The sequence below is a fragment of the Lepidochelys kempii genome, chromosome 17 (assembly GCF_965140265.1).
Source record: "Lepidochelys kempii isolate rLepKem1 chromosome 17, rLepKem1.hap2, whole genome shotgun sequence".
In the NCBI taxonomy this organism is placed as follows: Eukaryota; Metazoa; Chordata; order Testudines; family Cheloniidae; genus Lepidochelys; species Lepidochelys kempii.
Window position 1 is genome coordinate 16470452 of NC_133272.1, and position 19263 is coordinate 16489714.

Genomic DNA, 19263 nt, shown 5'->3' on the forward strand with positions numbered 1-19263 from the left:
GGGGGTGGGAGAGGAGAGAGAAAGATCTCCATGGTCCTATTTCTTCTGCTTTTACAAAATGAGTTTTGGTTTCCCCTTTCCCCGGCAGCTGAGAAGACAGGACACTATTGCAAGTATCAACACCTAAACACAAGCTGCCCCAGTGACCAGTCCTCCTCCAGTCTCTCTGCCCCCCACAAACATCAGTTGCTGACAACACTATACTAAGAATTAAGCACATGTAGGCCCGATTTTCAAGCCATCTCAGTTCCCATTTAGGTACCAAAGTAAGCAGCAGGGTTTTCAAAAAAAGCTCACTGAATTGGGTGACCAGCTCTCTGAAAGTCTGGCTGTAGAAGTCACAACGGTAGCTGCTGCTGAGCATTTTGGAAAAGTTTGGCCACCGTTATGGATGCTGAGCCTTGGAATATCTAACCCTGAGCTTTTTTGTACATCTGGCTCCAACTACTAACTTTCAAGGTTAACCAAAGAACAAAGCCACCGTTCCAGACAGCACTACACATAGTCCAGCAATACTCAGCTCATACAGAAGCACCCATTAAAGTCTAGTCCTCCCCATTCCCTTTTCAAACACACGCAGAAGAGCAAGGGCAACAGATTCAAGCCAGACAGAAAAATCAATACCCAAAGTGAACGTTCTGGCCTTAAATGCTTTTTTGGAACATCTCTAGCTAAGAGCGGGTTAGTGGGGGAGGGGGGGGAACAAACAAACAAAAAAAACCACACATCCACAACACACAGCAGTTTAAGAAGAACTGCATTTGCTGTTAGGCTTTTCAGAAATATAGCTACAAATTTACGGCCTAGGAACAGGCAGGGGACTTCAGATGCTCCGCACATTTGCCATTCAAAGACTCTATAAGTCTTGCCATTCCCTTCTGAATGAGATACAGCCATTGCTGATTAGCTACAGGGGAAGCAGGGAGCCGGGCAAGCATGTTCTTTGTTTCCTCTGATACTAACTTCTGCGCTCATGCACCAGACCCCCCCCCCCACTCTTCCCAGCAGCAAGATCTTCAGGAGGGGAGCTTCCCACCCCCAACCCCCGCTCTCTGTGGCTGTCATCCGGTAGATATTTTCTTTCCTGTTCCTCTAATCTCTTCCCCCCCGCCCGGCCCCCACCCTCCGCTGCGTCTTTTAACGTCTTTAAACGACTGCCTCCAATTGCCGATGGACACTCGAACGGCTGCTCGAATAACTGGCTACACGAGCGCAGTGTTTCCTGCCTAACAAAATAACCGTGCTTTGCTCCACGGTGGGGCTGCACATAAAGAACTGCAGCACGGCAAATCAGTGAAAGCACCTTCCCTGATGGGAAAGAGATGGAGTTTAAAAAGGAGAGGACGGCTTGAGCCATTATGGCCAGAATTGTGAAAAAAGGCCTCAGATGGGGCAGGGTCAGCGGTTCTCGCTTAACATTGCAGTTATGTTCCTGAAAAATGGAACCTGAAGCGAAATGATGTAAAGCGAATCCAATTTCCCCATAAGAATTAATGTAAAGGGAGGGGGGGGGAGAGAAGGTTTCAGGGAATTTTTTTTCGCCAGACAAAAGACACGATATGCAGTATTTACCATTGTGGGTCGCATATGCAGCTCTCTGTTACATGGGCTGCATTCACACAATAGATATACTACCTGCCTGGCCCTGAGGACGTCACATGGCCCTCAGCGGTATGCTGATGGGACCATGGGTGGAGAACCACTGGGTTAGATTTTCAAGAGAGCTCCCTGTGCTGAGTGTATAAAACGTTGGGTGCAGAGCTCTTTTGAGAATCTGCCCCATGAGATTGTGTCTACGCTGCACACGAAGCACGGGCTCGGACTCAGGTTTGAATCTCTTCCGTAAGTCCACACGCAAACCTGTCGAAGATCAGCAAGCACTCAGGACCTGGGTTCTAGGACCCAGCTAGGGGGATGGGTCAGAGCTCAAGTCCCACAGTGAGCAGGATCCAAGCGCTGTCATTCTGCAGCGTGGATGCAGTTGAAGCTGCAGACCCAAGTCAGAAGGTCTGCCTGGTGGAGCATGGACCCAGGATGCAGTGTGGACACTCAAGCACAGAGCCTACAAGTGTGGGTCCTGCAGACCCAGGCTGCGTGTCCAGCATAGACAGACCCTGAGTGCCCAGAGGGAGCTGCTGGATGGTGGGTGCTTTGGAAAACCTGACACTTATGTCTGAATGGGAGCTGAGTCCCAGATCCTCAAAAGGTACGTAGGCTCTTACTCCCATTGGATTTCAGTGGAAGTTAGGAACCTAAATACCTTTGAAAATCTGGATCTGCGTTCTTTGGAAAAACTTGCCTGCCACCACATCAAAACAATGACCAGCCAAAGGATCTAAGATTGTCGGGTTATTTATTTTCTATTTATTTATTGAGATTTAAAATAGATGCCTAGCCAAGGTTCTAGGTGCCCTAACACATCACTGATGAATGATGCTGGGATTTTATTGCTTTGAGTACAAATACACTCCTCTCCTCCCCTTCATTGTTATGGGATGCGTATCCTCAGCACTCACCAAAAATCCTATCAAACGAGGCCTAGTGCAGCGTGCCTGGAAGGTCACCAAACACAGGCAAAAAAAAAACAAACAAAAAAACAAACAAACCAAAAAACCACCAACAAATCATAAAATCAACTGGTAACAAAATACTGACCAGTTGTAACAACAATGATCTTGGGGGGAGGGGGGGTGGAACCACTAGTAAACAAAAAATAAATACATCTTAACTGCATTGAGATAATAAAGCATCCCCATCTGCTTTCAAAGAGCCCTTGAGAGCCAGGTATTTGTATGCTCCTAAGTATGGAGTAGAGGAGATCTTCAGTCTAGTTGGCGCTAAGGCAGAGTAAACTTTTGTATCCCTGCAATGGCAGCAAAGGCTGCTTTTGTCGTGAAGTGCCTTGCGCGTGTATCCATTGATACCTCTATATTTAGGCAGGTGTAATTCCCACAGAGATAAAGACCTTGTTTTTCAAAAAAGCAGCAGCATCATACATACATTACAATAGCAAACATCAGAAAACAAAGACTTTTCGAGAGAGCGCTTAATCCTTGGGGTAGCTGCCTGGTAAATCAGAACCTAAAGAACGGCACTGACTGTGAGGAGGCGGATGGCAGAGAGCACAAAAAGGAAGCAGGCAGTTTGCCTATGACCAAGGAATGCTCTCAAATCTCCCCCCCATCTTGTACACAATCCTAGGGTTGGAAAACTATTGCTGGGGTAACCACAACATGCATTTGAGGGGTCCGGGAAACGGCTCAGTATTTCACGCCTCAGAAGCCCCGTAAAGTCTAAAGGCATTTCAATCAGCGCTTGTTATTTTACAGCGCGTCAGCAGTTGTTTCTTGCTCTACATGACTTTCCTGGGCCCTTTCCCATTCTGCTGCCTTTCGGAGGAGGAGGGCAGACCCACTGAGCCTTTCAATGGCATAGCCATGGAATTATGATTCCCTGAACAGACTCATACATTGTGGCTGATCTTTCTATCACAGCCCTGCCTTTTGCTTTTCTCCCTCTTCGATTCCAGCAAAGGAGGAGACAACTAAAGGATGGGAACCCCAACTCAAAGTCTAGCCGTCTGGGGACGGCCAATGCATGGGGTGAAGTAGTAATCCCTCAGAGCTGGACTTCAGCTCCATCTGGGGTCTGCTTAGCTGAGGCAAAGGGCACAGAAGCAGGATCAACAAAATACAATTAATGTCTGCTTAACTGGGCCTAACCTATAATGAGAGAGAGCACCTCCCCCTAGTCCAGGGCTTCACACGCTCTCTCACAGTGTGAAAACACAGGCTCCTAGACAGACTGTCTGCTGGACAACTCAGCTTGCATTCGGGCTTGTGCAAACCACTTCCCCTCCCTTTTAGCGAGTTTGTGCCAATCGCACGACATCCCCGTTGCACCAACAACCCTGTTGCACCGACAGCCATTGGCTACGTGAGGCAAAAGTGCCATGAGCCAAGTGCTGCATGTGGTTTCAGCTGTTTTTAATGTGACTGAGCTGCAGGGAGCAAGGAGGAGCCAGCACCACGTGGCCAGCCATTGCTCCACGGGCCGCGTGTAAGTACTCTACAGACCACAGAGCGTGAGAAGCACTGCTTGGTCCAGACTCATTTCCTCTTACCTCAGAGGAGCAGCGTATGCAGACAGCCTCTGAGTGCGGCCCACTACGGGTATGCCTACACTGCAATCACAGGGGGTGATCGTGGCTAGTGGAGACGGACCCAAACTAGCTTTAATCCAGCTGGCTTGGGTACCAGAGTAGTGAAGCCAGAGAATCATGGGTTTTAGTGTGGGCTGGGTAATTACTTGGGCGAGTAGCTGCAGTGCCCAAGGCAGGAAGATTCAAGCTAGCTCAGTATGTCTACACAAACTGCAGGCAAAAAAACCACCACACGGCAGCAAGTCTTATAACCTGGGCCTACAGACTTGGGCTCGTGGAGCTTGAGCTATGGCGCTAAACCTAGCGGTATGGACGTTCCCACTGAGGCTCTGAAACCCAGTGAGGGGTTGGGTCTCAGAGCCCAAGTAGGAACATCTACACGGACAATTTTAGCACCAAAGTGTGAGCCCACATCTGTAGACCCGGGCTCAGAGACTTGTGGCCGGCCACAGGTGGGGTTTTTGTTTTTGTTTGGTTTGGTTTTTTTTGCAGTTTAGCTGTACCTTAAGGGCCGCAATGTCAAGAGCTATGGGACTGGTTTGTTATCACAGCCTGGCCAGCAGATGCAGCATTGCCAACCCCAAGCGTTCAAAATTGAGCTTGGAGTCACATCTCCCGAAGTTAGGAAAGGGCTTAAAAACCCTGAGATTTTACAAAAAACAAATCAATACATTTGCTTTTAATAGGGGTTTCTGAGCCTTTAGGAGGCACTCACATCATGCTAGCAAGCTTTTCTCTGCAACTATAAAGCTAGAACCCTTAATAAAACAGAGCAAAGCTGAGACTGTCACGTATTCACAGGACTCCTGAAGCTAGGGCTTTACGAGAAACCTCCAAGTACCGTGACAAAACCACAAGTGTGGGGCAACACGGAGATGGTTGCTAGAAAGAGCAGAGAGACCCCTGGTGTAAGGCTGAGGATACTAAGGATTAGATCTTTTCGCACACAGAGTAGGCTTCTTAATTTATAAAGAATTACTATCCTCCTGGACACAACAGGGGCCCTGAATGCTGCGGTGTGGGTAAGGAAAGCACGGGTGGGAGGCCAGCATTTAATATAACATCATTCCCTAGCTCTTATAGAGCACTTTTCATCAGTGGGTCTCAAAAAGTAGGTCATTATCATCCCTATTTCATCGATGGGATAGAGGAGTATGTCTACACTACAGAGATTATACTGGTATAGCTATGCCAGAACAGCCCCCTAGTCAGCGTGGGAACACCCTCTCCCTGAATGAGATTAGCTACGTCAGTGGAAGCCCTCTTCCATCAACACAGCCGTGTCTACACTGGGGTTCTGTCGGCATAGTGTGACAGTCACACCCCTGACACGAGTAGCTATGTCGACGTAACTTCTCAGTGCAGACTGAGCCTGAAGCACAGAGAGGTGAAATGCCCAGGGTCACCCAGCAGGCCAGTAGCAGAACCCAGGTCGCCCGAGTCACAGTCTTCTATCCACTAGGCCACCTAGGAACCCACAGCCACACCCCAGAGCAGAGCTTCGAGGTGTGACCGGGTCAGTGGATTCACTGACACTTCCTCTCTGTGGAGGAGGGTTGTGACACAAGTGGCGTCTACTGCATCCCGGAGGATGCAGCAAAGGCCATGGAGTACCCAGGAGGAAAGATGCCTCCCTCCTCCTCATCTTGTAGTGCTTATGCAGTGAGCCCACATGCTCAGATTCAGTGTGGGAGATAGGATTTACCTGATCTATGAAAGCACAGTAGGTTAATGAGTCATGCTTTTCACAAGACCTCCGCCCTCAGGGTGTTATTTAGTCCCTTAATAGCGGCAAAGAGTCCTGTGACACCTTACAGACGTATTGGAGCATAAGCTTTCGTGGGCGAATACCCACTTCGTAGGATGCATGCACAGCTACCCCCCTGATACTTATTCCCTTAATGTGTGTGGCCATTTTAAACTGGCAGTATATTTTTTGGTATTCAGTATTATTGTGCAGGGACCAAGTCAGGTGTTATTTGTATAGGACTTATCTAACAGGCTAAGCCAGCCCCCAGCTCAGAGAAACACTGCCCAGACTGCTAGAGCGATCTCAGAGAGGGAGGCCTGCAGAGCCAGCCACTGCACCAAGCAAACAAGTGCAGCAGCTTCGGTTGCTGCAGCACAGTGACCTGGGGACAGGAGTTTAGTTCTCCGGGCCCTAGATCAGTGGATCTGAGCATCCTTGACCTATTCCAGGTCATGCCCAGTGTTTTGCTACAGAACGTCTGTGCACCGACACAAAAATCAGAGCTGGACAAGGCCTACTTCATCTTCAAATCTATCCCCACGCTGCCAGGGAAAAGCTGTTCCCTGCAACGTGTGTTCTGATGCATTTTCTCCTCCCATGTCGAGAGCAGAAGGAAGTTCTCCCAACTGCCAGCAATGTTGTGCAACAGAAGGGGGTGAAGAGGACACAGCTCACAGAGCTCAGTTGTGTTTTCCCCATCATGCCTTTCCACTGAGAAGCTGTGGCACCTGAAAAGCATGTTCCTTCTGCAAATATAATTGGGGGAGAGGGGAAGGGGGAACAATATCATCATCAGATACTGTGGAGTTAATTTTTCAGAGGTGCTGAGTGCCTGCCAATACCACTGACAGCTGGAGCTAGGGTTCTCTGCACTTCTGACAGTTATGCTCCAAGGTCAAAAGACAGGAGCAAGATAATCACCTCCAGTTTGGGTCTGATGCCATGGCACTTTCCTATGGAATTGCAGGGCCCAGGCCTGTGAGGTGCTGCTGAGCACCCATTTGTTTCAGGGAGACACTCAGCACTGTCTTCATGAGGCGTTCAGCTTCTTCTAGGATTGGGTCCGTTATTAAACAGGAAGCCATCCAGCACTGTGCCAATTTACCCACTGGAGATTGGCAAGTTGCCATGCCGGCAGTGTGCATCGGACGCAGGCAGGGAAATAAACTAAACCAATTCAAGCATCTTTCAAGACTGTCATTTCACACTCACGTTTCTGTGCTAGCCGAGTTGACTTTTTAAAATAAATACAACCTGACACTAATTCTAATGGTTTTAATAAATGTTTAATGTCTTGTTAAAGGTCGCCCGCCTACTGTTCTCACTGCAGATTTGTATTAATAGCACATGGGCCACTTGGTTTTAACTGTGTTGTTTCATCAGCATTTCAAACGTTTGGCATACACGTCTCCCAAGTGATGTATTTAAAGAAGAAACACACAATGCACTACATAATAAACTGTCAAGGAGAACAATGGCAAACAGCCAGTCAGCGCAATGGCAGGGGAAACACACAGATTAACATGGACACAAAGAAAAAAGATGGCCTATTTGGTGCATGCATTAGAGAGTTAATAAGCCCGTACAGATTCTTACTGAAAACCAGCAATAAATCCAAACGAATCCTGCTTTTAGCATCACAGGTTTACACAGTGGTTTTAACACTGCCGTAGCAAGTGCCTACCAATTCCTGTAACCAACTTGTTTTATAGATAAAGACTAAAACCGGATAGTAATAATAAAATATACATCAAAACAAAACATCCCCTTCAGGGAGGCTGGATGTAATTTCATCAAGGGGGTTTTCTAGGTGTTCATCCCCAGAAACTCAAGACGAAATTACAGCTTGTGATACCCCCTAAAGGGTACAGAGTAATTTATTTTCAGCAAGCCTCCTCTGATGAAGCTAATCTATAACCTTGTCAATGTGTGCACTCAGGGCACCGATACAGTCACACCCCCAGTCTGCATTATGCTGGATGCAGAGCCCATGCCCCAATAAGGATGTTTATTTAAAAGCCCAATGCCAGAAGGCTCTTTAAAGTTCCTCCCATATTTTACAAACTGAAAGGCCATTTTTCCCTCCCAGTGATGGCACACAGGCTTCTAACAGGGCCCTTTCAGCAGGATATATCATCTGCCTCAGCCAGGGTAGGGAAGCAGAGCTCCTTATTATCCCAGACTGGCTCCCCTCCTGTCTTTTCTTCCATGCTCATCACCTGATGTAATTATCTGGAAGAGGGATGGATACCTTCAGAACTGCTCCCATATGCTGGGATGCAGCTGGTCTGGCAGGCAGTCCCCTGTCCTCTTGCTCAGAGTGGCTCCCATTTTCAATACACCATGCAAGAGCACTACAGAGGGCCCAACTAGGGGGAAGACAGTCATTTCCAAACCTAAGGCAGAACCTGAACAGAAGGGCTGGCAAAGCAGAGTTTGAAATCAGCCCTTCCCTGCTTTACTAGAAACTTTGATCGCAAGAAACTGAAATCCACACATCTGACAGCCCTCTGTGGCGAGGGCTGCAAGGTAAGGATGGGGGAAGAAGCAACCACTGTATAGAAAGGATGCAGAGAAACTAGAAAGGATCCAGAGGTGAGTGACAAAGATGATCGACGGAACGGAATGCACACCACGTGAGCAGAGGCTGAAGGAACTGGGTATGTTTAGTTTGGAAAAAAGGAGATTAAGGGGGGGGATATGATAGCAGTCTTCAGATACTTGAAGAGCTGCCATAAGAGGGAAAAAAGTTGTTCTCCCTCACCACAGTGGGCAGGACAAGAGGCGTCGGGTTCAAACTACAGCATAGCGGTTTTAGATTAAATCTCAGGAAAAACTTCCTAAGTGTAGGAACAGCAGGACAATGGAAGAAACTGCCTGATGAAGTCATGGAAGCTCCTTCACTAGAGGCATTCAGAAAGATGCTGGATAGCCATCTGTCTTGGATGATTAATGTTTAGACACAACAAACTCTGCATGTTGGCAGGGGGGTTAGACCAGATGACCCTCGTGGTCCCTTCCACCCTATCGCTCTGTGAGCCTCTCCTGCCTACACCAGCTGCCATATGCGCCAAGAATTTACCTAATGGGTGCAATCCAGCTCCCAGATCATTCCATAGACTACAATGCAAGTTGATTCTGGTCCTACTTGAGTACCGGTTTACAAAGGATTAATGTTACATTATAGCCCATACAGGAACACACAAAATTGTAGGGGAGGGAACGTGGACTTATGGTTAGAGCCGAGTCGGCCTCTCTGTATTCTACTCCTGGCTCTGCCACTGACCTACTGACTTTTGACAAGTCACTTGGGGCCTGATCTGCAGAGGAACTGAGCACTGTTGATTTCTGTTGGAGCTACAGGTGCTCATAGGTTCTGACAAATCCTCTGTGCCCCAGGATTTACATATCCTGAAATTTGTACCGGACTTTAATAGCTGGATGGGCATAATTTCAACATCCAAGGCTACCATTAATTAGAAACAAAACCTTGTTTCCATCTGTGCATAACTTTGCACCAATACTCAAACCTAGCCACGATCAGCACTCCCTTAACTACCCTAAAACAGCTCACCTTTGGCCCCTCCCATAAATCATCTTCCCACACAGCGAACAGCACAGATCCTTTCCTGAGTTACGGACTTTGGTGCTCACCAGTGATGACAAGGCTTACAGGGCCACTCCTTAAATGCTACAATGACCAGCTTTGATGCCACAAACAAGTGACTGATTGTTCACTTGTACAGTATCACAATGTGAGTCTTCCACGTAATGGAAGGACTTGGTCACAAAACAGTAAAAAGATGAATGGATTTGTGGCATCAGAGCAAATTCACTGGGTAAGGTCAGAGATCCCTCTAATTAAACATAGCTAGAGATGAATAATTAAAAGAAAGTTTTTCCAAGACACACACAGACCACCCCCATTTAAACTATTAAGATCGTTCAAGGGCATATACTGGGGTGGCCAAACCACAGCTTGCAAGCCACATCTCTTTCACAGTTAAAATGTGGCTCACGGAGGCATTCTCCATCTACCAGACTGGGGCGGCGTGAGCTCAGGACTTCTGCCCTGTGATAGGGTGGTGGGGCTAGGGGTTTCTGCCCTGTGAGAGGTGCCGAGCCCCAGCAGGTAAACCCGGCTCCTGAACTTCTGAAGATTATCATATGCAGCTTGGAGGATTAGTAAATTTGGCCACCCCTGGCATATACGCCCAATGCAACCACCACAAAGCCAGAAAGTCCTCATGTATCCCTTGTAATCTACAACCACCATGATATTGTCTTCCCCAGATTATCTCACCCACAACCACACAGACCCTGCCACATTTCCCTTCCTCTCCACGCAAAACATACAACCTTTAACTCTGACCCAGGGGGAAGCAGTTAGAAGTGGATGTTTTAAACAACGCAAACCAGTTATAGGTTGAAGTATGTGGACACGTGTGTAGGGCAGGGGTAGATTTTTAGAGCACGTGTGTGCGCGGGTGTGGTGTCAGAGGATTATTAATAGACAGAATGGTTTGGGTTTGTGTAGGGTTGGGGGTTTTTTTAAGTGGAAATAGTTTGCAATGGAGTTTATCATTTCGGGGCGCCATTCTTTGCAGCAGTGTTATTTAGGAGACGGAATGAGGAAGTGTGATGCTGTTTTGTTTTTTCAATAGATGTTTGCGGTTACAATCAGATCCACTCTGCCCCTTTCTCTGTTGGAGGAAGAATCAGAGATAAGGGGAAAAATTCTTCTTGCCTCCCTTTCGTAGGGAGCTGAATAAACAGTCTCCAAAACTCTCCTTCCTGTTTCACAGATAGAACTCAGCCTCTTTAAAATGAACTCATTTGTTAAAATGAGCATAGCTAGTTATTTCTAGTGCTGTACTACCTAGGAGCCTCGGACATGGATCAGGGGCTCCCTGCATTAAGACACTGTACAACCACAGAACAGAAAGATGGTACTCTCCCAAAAGAAATTATCTTGCAACTTTGAAAGCCCCTGCTCCCAAGCATTCTAGTGGGAGCATTATTTTCCTAGAAAGACAGGACCATAACAGTCCCCTGGCCAATCTAGCCTCTGACAGCAGCTGGTACCAGATGCTACAAAGAAAGGCGCAAGGAACACTGTATAAGGTAGTTATGGAATAATTGGCCCATAGAGAAAGTGTCTTCCTAACCTTCACCTGCTATAGATTGATTTATGCCCTGAAGCATCAGGGTTTGTAACCCTTCCAAACATTTTTTGAAGGGGGGTGGAGAGGGATGTTTGGGGTTTTTGTTTTTTTTTTTTTTAAAATCCTTACTAATGTAGCTCTAGCTGTCCTAAACAAGGGCCAGATTTTCAGAAGAGCCCATGCACCCAACACACAGAGCTTTTCTTAAAAAAAAAAGAAAAGAAAAAAAATCTGGCCTAAATGGGAATTGAGCTCTTTTGCGAATTTGGCCCATGATCCAATTCCACAGGCAGACCCAACTGGACAAAGACCCAAGGTAAGGAGGAGGAAATAACAGGAGGTTGATTTTGTCCTTCATAACCTTCTGTGGGAAAGAGTGAAGCGGTTATTGTGAAGACCAAAGACAGTAAAACTTGCTGAGGGGTCTTCATTAAATATTTATTAAAAACAAAAACAAAACCCACACAAACCTCACTCAGTCCCTGCCTGGTTTTTATAAGCCTGTGAGTGAACAGATATTTTATCCTTATGATGTTGCGGGTCTGGAGAAAATAAAGAGAAAGTAGCCTCATGATTCAAGTGAAGGGCACAGATTACCTTGATGAAGTGAGTCCTGGATAAAGGACCACTTTACCTTTGTGAATTAGCAAAGGCAGGAGAATGGTGCTTAGTGCCCTGTGGTCCCCTATTCATCTGGCTGAAGTTAATTTTCTTTTTTAAATGGGCATAGTAGGATTTTAGCCCCAAGCAGAGACAAAAACCATAGAATATAAGGAAGTTTGATCAGTGACTGCTTGTAGAAATAACAGTAAATCCCAGTATGATGCAGCCAGCTTTTGGAAAGGTGTTTCCTGCAGTAGTAATATTTGTACCGAAGGAGGAAAAAAAATCTTTACTGGTGGAGTTTGTAAGATCCCTTGGAAATGACTGCAGTATCTGGATGTCCTCTTCAAAATATGGCTGCAACGACTCTTGAGAGGGAGTGGAAGCTTCCGGCCTTAGAACAACCCTGATGTAAAGACTTTCCAAACCATAAGCTACACATTTCTCTCTCCATTTGCGCTTTAGCAAGCTACTTAAGCTAGTGACCCTGCTTCAATCACGTGACTGGTCCAGTGTCAGGCCATGGGATTATTCACACAGAGCGAGGCACATGCCTAAGTACCCCACTGAATGAAAACCACAATATAGAGCTGTAGAGTCTTGGACACCAATGAGAATTATCCCAGTTTTGCAGGGCCTAACCAGTCTCCATGCTGCTACATCTTAGGGCTGATGGGATGGAGTGGATCCTACTGTAAGACACGAGGGAGGAGTAGAAGCAAGCGGCCCTTGCTCTAAAAGGCACGTGAGCTGTTCAAACCTGCTCTTCCATAGGCCATCCAAAAAAAAAAAAAAAAAGTTGTACCCTAATGGATTATTTATGTGTTTCCAGTAGTGCCCACAATGTACGAGGGCACTGCCGGACAATCCAGGGCGACCGCTTGATTTTCTGAATGACTCCTACCGCCAAAACAGGCAGAGCTCTTCTGGAAAATCTGGGCCTGACTGCAGGCGACGAGCCCTTCTGAAAATGCTGGCTCTCAGGTCGAAGGAAGAGGAGTTCGAGCCAAAGCCTAGTGACGTCAATAGGAGCTTTTGCGGGCTTGGGAGCAGGCACGAGGTGGTAAAATGTAGGAAAGATCAGAACCTCAGCAGGTTCTGCACGATACAGCCCAGACATCAAACATATTGCTCCTGCAATAACTTGGAATTCTCTTTTGAGGCTGCAAGCAAATAGAGTCAGCCAGAGGGAGCCCATATGTTGGGTGAGGTGGACAAAGAAACCAGGGGAAGCCACGGTCTATAAATTTCATCCAGCTATTTATATTGTGTCTATCACTGTGGTATCTGGAACCAAGATGGAGTTCAGGTCACGCTTTGTCTAGTTTATAAGAGCATTTACACTTCCTGCTAACAGTGCTATTGCCAGGCTGCCCTTCTCAACACCCCCTTGTGGGGTGGCATGGGCTCCTGTTATTTTGGGTTATGAACTGTTTGGTGGCCATTACAAACAGCTGAAGGCCATTCTACAGCTTTCATCTGGGATTTTTCAAGCAGTGGCTTCACTTTGCGGTAAAACGCCCACTGATTTCAACTGGGTACAGCGAGGCCAACACAGAGTGCGTCTGAAAACCCCATCCCTCACGTTCTCAACACGAAGACTTCCAACATAGATAGCGCTTTGTAACCATGTCCCCTGCACCCCTCCCTTACAATTCTGTCTGGTGGAATCTGTCACATGGACAATTTCTGTAGCTTGAAAACCCAACCTTTATACTGCTTTTCACCCAGAAGTTTCAGAAAGTGGGTTAGCACTGGAAAAGGACACTAATACATAGAGGTGCTTCAGAAATCTCTCACACACCCCCCCACACAGGGCCTTGTAGCAACCGCTATCACACAGGCTTTCTTCTGTGCCACATTTCTAAACTGCAGTATGCGTGGGTGTAACCAACTGACCTGTAGGTTGAACCTATCCCAGGAGGTAGCACAAGACACTTGGGCCAGTGTACTAACAGCAATCAGCATTTCTCCACACCCATAATCAGTCGGCTTTGCAGAAAGAATTGTAACAACGATATTTCCACACACCGTTTGATTGGATACCATCTTCCCTGACCAAGGGGAATAAACTCATTTAGACATGGAAAACCTTGGTGTCTGCTTTACACGCTGGCTACTGATCTCCGAGCTGTCCACTGCTAACAAGCTTTTTGTGAACACTTTGGGCCCAAGTCTGTACTCAGTTTCACTGGTGTCAATCCACTGGTTTGGATGAAGTTTCTCCAGATTTTACTGCAGTGTCACAGAGCAGAACATGGCTTTCTGGATTCAACTGACAAGATTCCCAAAGGAAGTACACTGTATTGATAAGGGCCTAAAATTTTTTTTATCTATTTTCTGTGGGAACAGCATGTTGGGATATGGAGAAAAAAAATTTTTTTTTTTTGGAGCACTGAGGTTTAGATTTAAATGAACAGTAGCTATATTAACAATGACATTTCATGAGGAATTTGGCTGAGGGGTCAATTCAGGAGCGATCCTAGGCCTGTGTCTTTTCAGTGCTGCAAAACTGGTGGAATAAAAAACCTTTGCCTCATCAGGAGGAGCATGAGAACCAAACAGTTTTAGACTAAACTTTGGATCTGGATTCATGCGACCATTATTTAGCACAGCATCAAAGAATTCCTCCCTTTGGATGCAGAGTTCAGCCCGGACAATGCAATTTTGTAGCTATAAGTGTTCAGAAGCCTCTACACTGGACTAATTACCCCCAGCCGAACTGAAGTTTGCAAGTCAGTATGGCACTACTGAAGTGTGCAGAATTAATAGTATTGTCAGAGAGCTCAGAAGAAGTGGCAGACTGAGGAGGGGTAAGATTGAATAGTATTTTTGCCCCAGCTCCTTTTGAAGAGATTTAATTAATATGATGAATATATATAGGATGCTTTCAAGGATAAGCAGCTAGCTTCAAAAAAAAAAATTTTCTAAGCATGGAGTTGTGTGTAATCTGACAAACGTTTCCACTGGAAGAGCAACTTTATGCATTCGTGCTGCAACACACGAGCCTGTCCTATTGGTGAGGCAGCAAGCATATTCCTTACAGGTGGAGGACCACAGAAAACACTTTTGCAGAAGCCCTATCTGGTCTCATTCTTCTTGACCCATAGCTGGACTGCAAGAGAGTTTGTATGAATTTTGATTAAACCTACAGTGATACTTGGGAGATAGGGTGGCAGAGCTATTTCTAGTGGATGATTGCATGATCATATAGACCAGCAGATGGTTTCAGTCTAAGGCCCCAATCACACAAGGTGTTGCACATAGGTGAGCCTACGATTTCATCAAGCTCCACTCATACTGAGCTCTTTATTTCTCCAAATCCAAGAGAAGAGTTAAAAATGTTTCCTCCCTCCTACTCCGACTCTAGTCTAGGCCAATCTAAGTGAAGACGGGCATGAGACCCTCTGAACTGGAGGTAAACCCTAGCAGGGAAGACGGCAGCAAAGGAGACAAAAGAGGAGGCACAAACACAGGACTCTATTTCTAGGGACAAGCTGGCACCCGAAGACAATATGAGGGATGGGGAGGAGAAGATGAGAATCCAGGGGACAAGGACTGCATCCACAAATGCATCTAGTCTTCTCATCTTGTGGGGAAACTTGGTCAAGCATTCTGGTCGAGGGCAGTCTGGAGATTGAGTGTGCTTTATTTAGGTATTCCATTTTTTCCTTTAAACCTCAGTAGGCTCAAGTAGGGTTACTGATCTTCCAACCTGGGGATGCAACCTGTGTAGGATCACGATTTTCAACTATATTAAATAGGCTACAAGACATTTAAAAACATTAGCAAACTGTACCAAGCTGAAAGAGGGCAGGAGACCCATAAACGATTCTGTCATGGAGTCTAACTTCAAGGGGCAAGAATTTCTACTTACACAACGAACGCATAAGTGCTAGCCCCTGGGAAGCCAATGCCCAGCTCTCATAGCATCCTCTAGGCACAGTGTCCTTCCAATAGTGCTAAATGGAGGAGGATCCAAGCTAGATGAGTTGGGGATATCCTATTATGGAAAAGATTGAGAACCACTGCTCTAGAGCAACTGGCACAGGCAGCTCTCAGAGCCAGGATAGCAGACTAGCCGGACCACTGACTTGATACGACCTGGCAGGTCCCAAAGAAAGGAAAGGTACAATTCTTACGTGCCTCAGTCTCCCCAGACAACAGCCCTGAGTTCTCAGCGATAGCCCCATTGAACAATGTTCTGGGATTGATTCTGCTGCTCACAAGGATAAATATCACCCCACTGCAGACTTTCCTGTTTTAATCAATAGTAAGATGAAGCAGTAGGCTACCCATACTCCCCCCTCAACAACCAAACAATACTCTAGAAACAGAACATCTGAAACTGGAGATGGGTACCCTGGTTCCACTCAGACTCTCCAGGAAAATTTCCCCCAGGTGGGCTGAGCATCCCAGGAGCTCCTGTCATGTGTAAAGACACAGGAAAGGTCTGTCCTGGCGCTCAGTACCTCAGATGTCCCAGCAATGCCACACAGCTAAATTTCACCTAGAATCCTTGCACCAACAGAACTAAAGGCTCAACCTTGCAGATAAGCAAGGACTTAGCCCGTGACAAGCCTCAAACACTTTTGGCATTTCCCAAGAGTTATTTTCTCACTAAGGCCCCCAAGTTGGCAAAGGACTTAAGTCCACAAACAATATTACACACAAGTAGCCTCACTGAAATCAAGGCATACAGTTACACTCACACTTGGTCTTTGCAGGATTGAGACCCAAGCAATGAGTGTCTTAGGGAAGAAGGGAAAGAAAAGTAACAGGTAACATGTACAGTAGCTCCAGCCCCACACAGTGTGTAGCACTCTTAGCCAGCTTTCTGTGGCAAATTCCCCCTTCTCAGAGGTATTCCATGGTAAACTGAGGCAGCATGCAGGAAACACTGTGGCAGGTTTATACAAAGTTTTTAAAACTGAGGTTCTCCTGGAATTAAACTATGAATCAGTAATGTAATCCGTACATTATGCCTTGCATTAAATTTCATATTAACTTAAGTTTACTTTGCATTGTCTCTAATGAGGCAATTGATGTCCTGCATAACTGTATCAGATACATGATCAGGAGCAGACAGCTGAAGTTTTGGCAGCTGGATAATGGATGGTAAGGGCTTTCAGAAACTGGAGAGGAATGAGAGGTAATTGGACATTGTGGGACAAACACATTAGCAAAGTTTTGCTAAGATTCATCAGTGAAATAAGTAACAATGTTGCCATCATTAGGCTTCAGAGTCAGCATGTCACAGATATAAACAGGACAATTCATGACTCTCAGAGCTATTGTTTCAGGTTCTCTGAAAACTCATCAAGACAAGACCACATCATCTGACACCCTGCTCTCGTCTGGAAGGTCTCCTTCCCAAACATAAAGGATTAGGCTCTGGATCATTTTTAAAATGGAAACTAAGAATCTGGAGCACAATTCGGTAGCAAAAGGCAAATGCCACAGCAGATTTCACAGAGCTACAGAGTACATGGAACCTTGATGAGTCAAAGAGCTGTCCTAACTGGCCCAGCAACAACAGGTCAGATTTTAAAGTTTTGGGATCCTTTTTGATTAAAGGCATGATGTACAATAAGATGTCAGTTTCCCCCAGAGTAGGTACATAGGGTTCATCTGGTAGTACTGGTAGGAGCATAATGGTCACACCTAGAGGCCCCAACCAAGCTCAGGAACCTCATTGTACTAGGCACTGTATAGACATCTTAAGAGGAAGTAGAGCTTATTTTCTAAATAGACAAAGACAGACAAGGGATGGAGGAGGAAGGAACAGAAGGATGAAGGGACTCATCTGAGATCATGCAGGGGGTCAGTAGCAGAGCCGGAAATAGACTCCCGACTCCCTCTCCACCAGACCACATTGCCTCTTCAACACAGATTCTCAATTCCACAATGAATCCACCTTGCATTCAGTTCCTGGATCCTCCGGTCGCTCCTGCCTTCCGGCCACAGAGAAACGCCACCTCTGTGCCTCCCGACTGCAAGTCCACCGCCCACCAACAAACAACTCGACCCAGAGGGGGAATTACTCAGGAGACTTCCAACAGTGGCAAGAGTCACCACCATCCACACATGAAGCCAGCCGGCTCCAGCACGAGACCGATCAGTGGGACCACTCGGATGTCCAGCTTATCCTGAGTGGATTCCTCACTATCCCCAGGAACTGGAGGAACAGGGCACAAGCCTCCCCACCATGCAACACCCTGTCCCGCACCTGGCTTGATCCCCATGCAGAGAGAGAACCGCCCCCCCTTCATGCAGCAGCGCCAAGGGAGCTCACTGGGCGCGTCACTTGGAAAGGGTAAAAGCCTCTTCCCTACAGGTATCTGCGTTCGGTTCCTGGCTTTGCCAAAGCCTGGAGCGTCCAGCCAGGTAACCTGGGGGGCGGGGGGGGGGGCACTGTTAGTTTAAACTCTGCGGCTGCCTTCCACCGCGCGGAGGGTGGGAAAAACGCCGCCCTCCGCGGGCGGGTCAGTCCCTTTTTAGCAGCTTCCTCTCGGGGCAAGCCCAGCAGCCCCAGCCACCGCCGGGGCGGCCAAACCTACCTGGGGCAGGTGACGTCCCCTCAGCATCTGCCCATCATGCCCCCCCCCCCAGCGGGTGTGGGAACTCCGGCTCTCAAGGCCCAGCTCTGACAGACGCCAAGCCAGCCGGTGTAAACGCCAGCTCGACGCAGACGGGAGCAAAGACGACACCCCCCCACACACACACACCCCCCGAAATAACAACAACAAAGCCGGTCCCCCGGGGAGATTCTGTGTCCCCAACTCCGGCCCCCCACGGGGAAGGGTCCCTGCGTGACAAAGTCACCTTAGCGCCCCCCCCCCGCACCGCAGGGGAGGAAGCAGGCGCGGCAAGGAGCCGGGGGAGCAGCACTGGGGGTGGGGGGCAGTGGTCTGCAGCGGGACCAGCAAACCCCCCCCCCCCCCGCTGTCCTCCCGGTCACTGACCTCATTCCCAGCAGCGGCAGGTCCCCCCCGGGGAGGCGGGGGGGGGGGGGCCCGACCCGCGAATTCGAATCCCCGCCTGCCCCGATACAATGTAGCCCGCGGCTGGGGCGCGGGGGCAGGGAAAGTTTCTCTCTTACCGCAGGGCTCAGCCTCGCCCGCAGCCCGGCTCCTCCCGCCCGGGGTGGCGGGGCGCAGCCTCGCCCGGCTGCTCCCGCCCGGCTCCTGCCGCCCCTGGCTGTAATCCGCGCCGAGCCGAGCGTGGGGGAGGGCTAATTCCCTGCCGGCCTGGCTGGGCGGGCGGGCCGGCCGGGGCCCCCTGCTCCCGGGGGCTGCCGAGAGAGGCTCTTTGTTCTGTAATCCCAGTAAGATTGCCAGCCATTCGCCCCGGCGCTAATCCCAGCCCCGCTCAACAGCAGCATCCATTGGCTGCCATTTACATACAGGATTAGCCAGCCCGGCCGGGGGGGGGGCCTGGGCATGGCCCGGCGCCACGGGGAGGGGCCCCGGGGAGCAGAGAACAGGGACATGGTGGAGAAAGGCGACACGGGGAGCCTGGTGGAGAATAGGACAGCGGGTCTCAAACTTTTGTACTGGGGACCCCCTTTCCCCCAGCAAGCC

At 48.1% G+C, this 19263-nt stretch overlaps 1 protein-coding gene across 4 annotated transcripts in view; it reads right to left on the reverse strand.

Moving 5' to 3' along the window:
- GTF2IRD1 (GTF2I repeat domain containing 1) overlaps window positions 1–18905 on the reverse strand; it is a 173265-nt gene extending 154360 nt beyond the window's left edge. Inside the window, exon 1 of one of the 4 annotated variants that reach the window (XM_073315874.1) lies at window positions 18783–18905. The gene's annotated coding sequence lies outside the window, so the exon portion shown is untranslated. Of the gene's footprint in view, window positions 1–18645; window positions 18725–18782 lie in introns of those variants that run through there. The other 3 variants (XM_073315870.1, XM_073315869.1, XM_073315871.1) reach the window with 3 other exon arrangements.
- Between the last annotated feature and the right edge of the window lie 358 nt (window positions 18906–19263).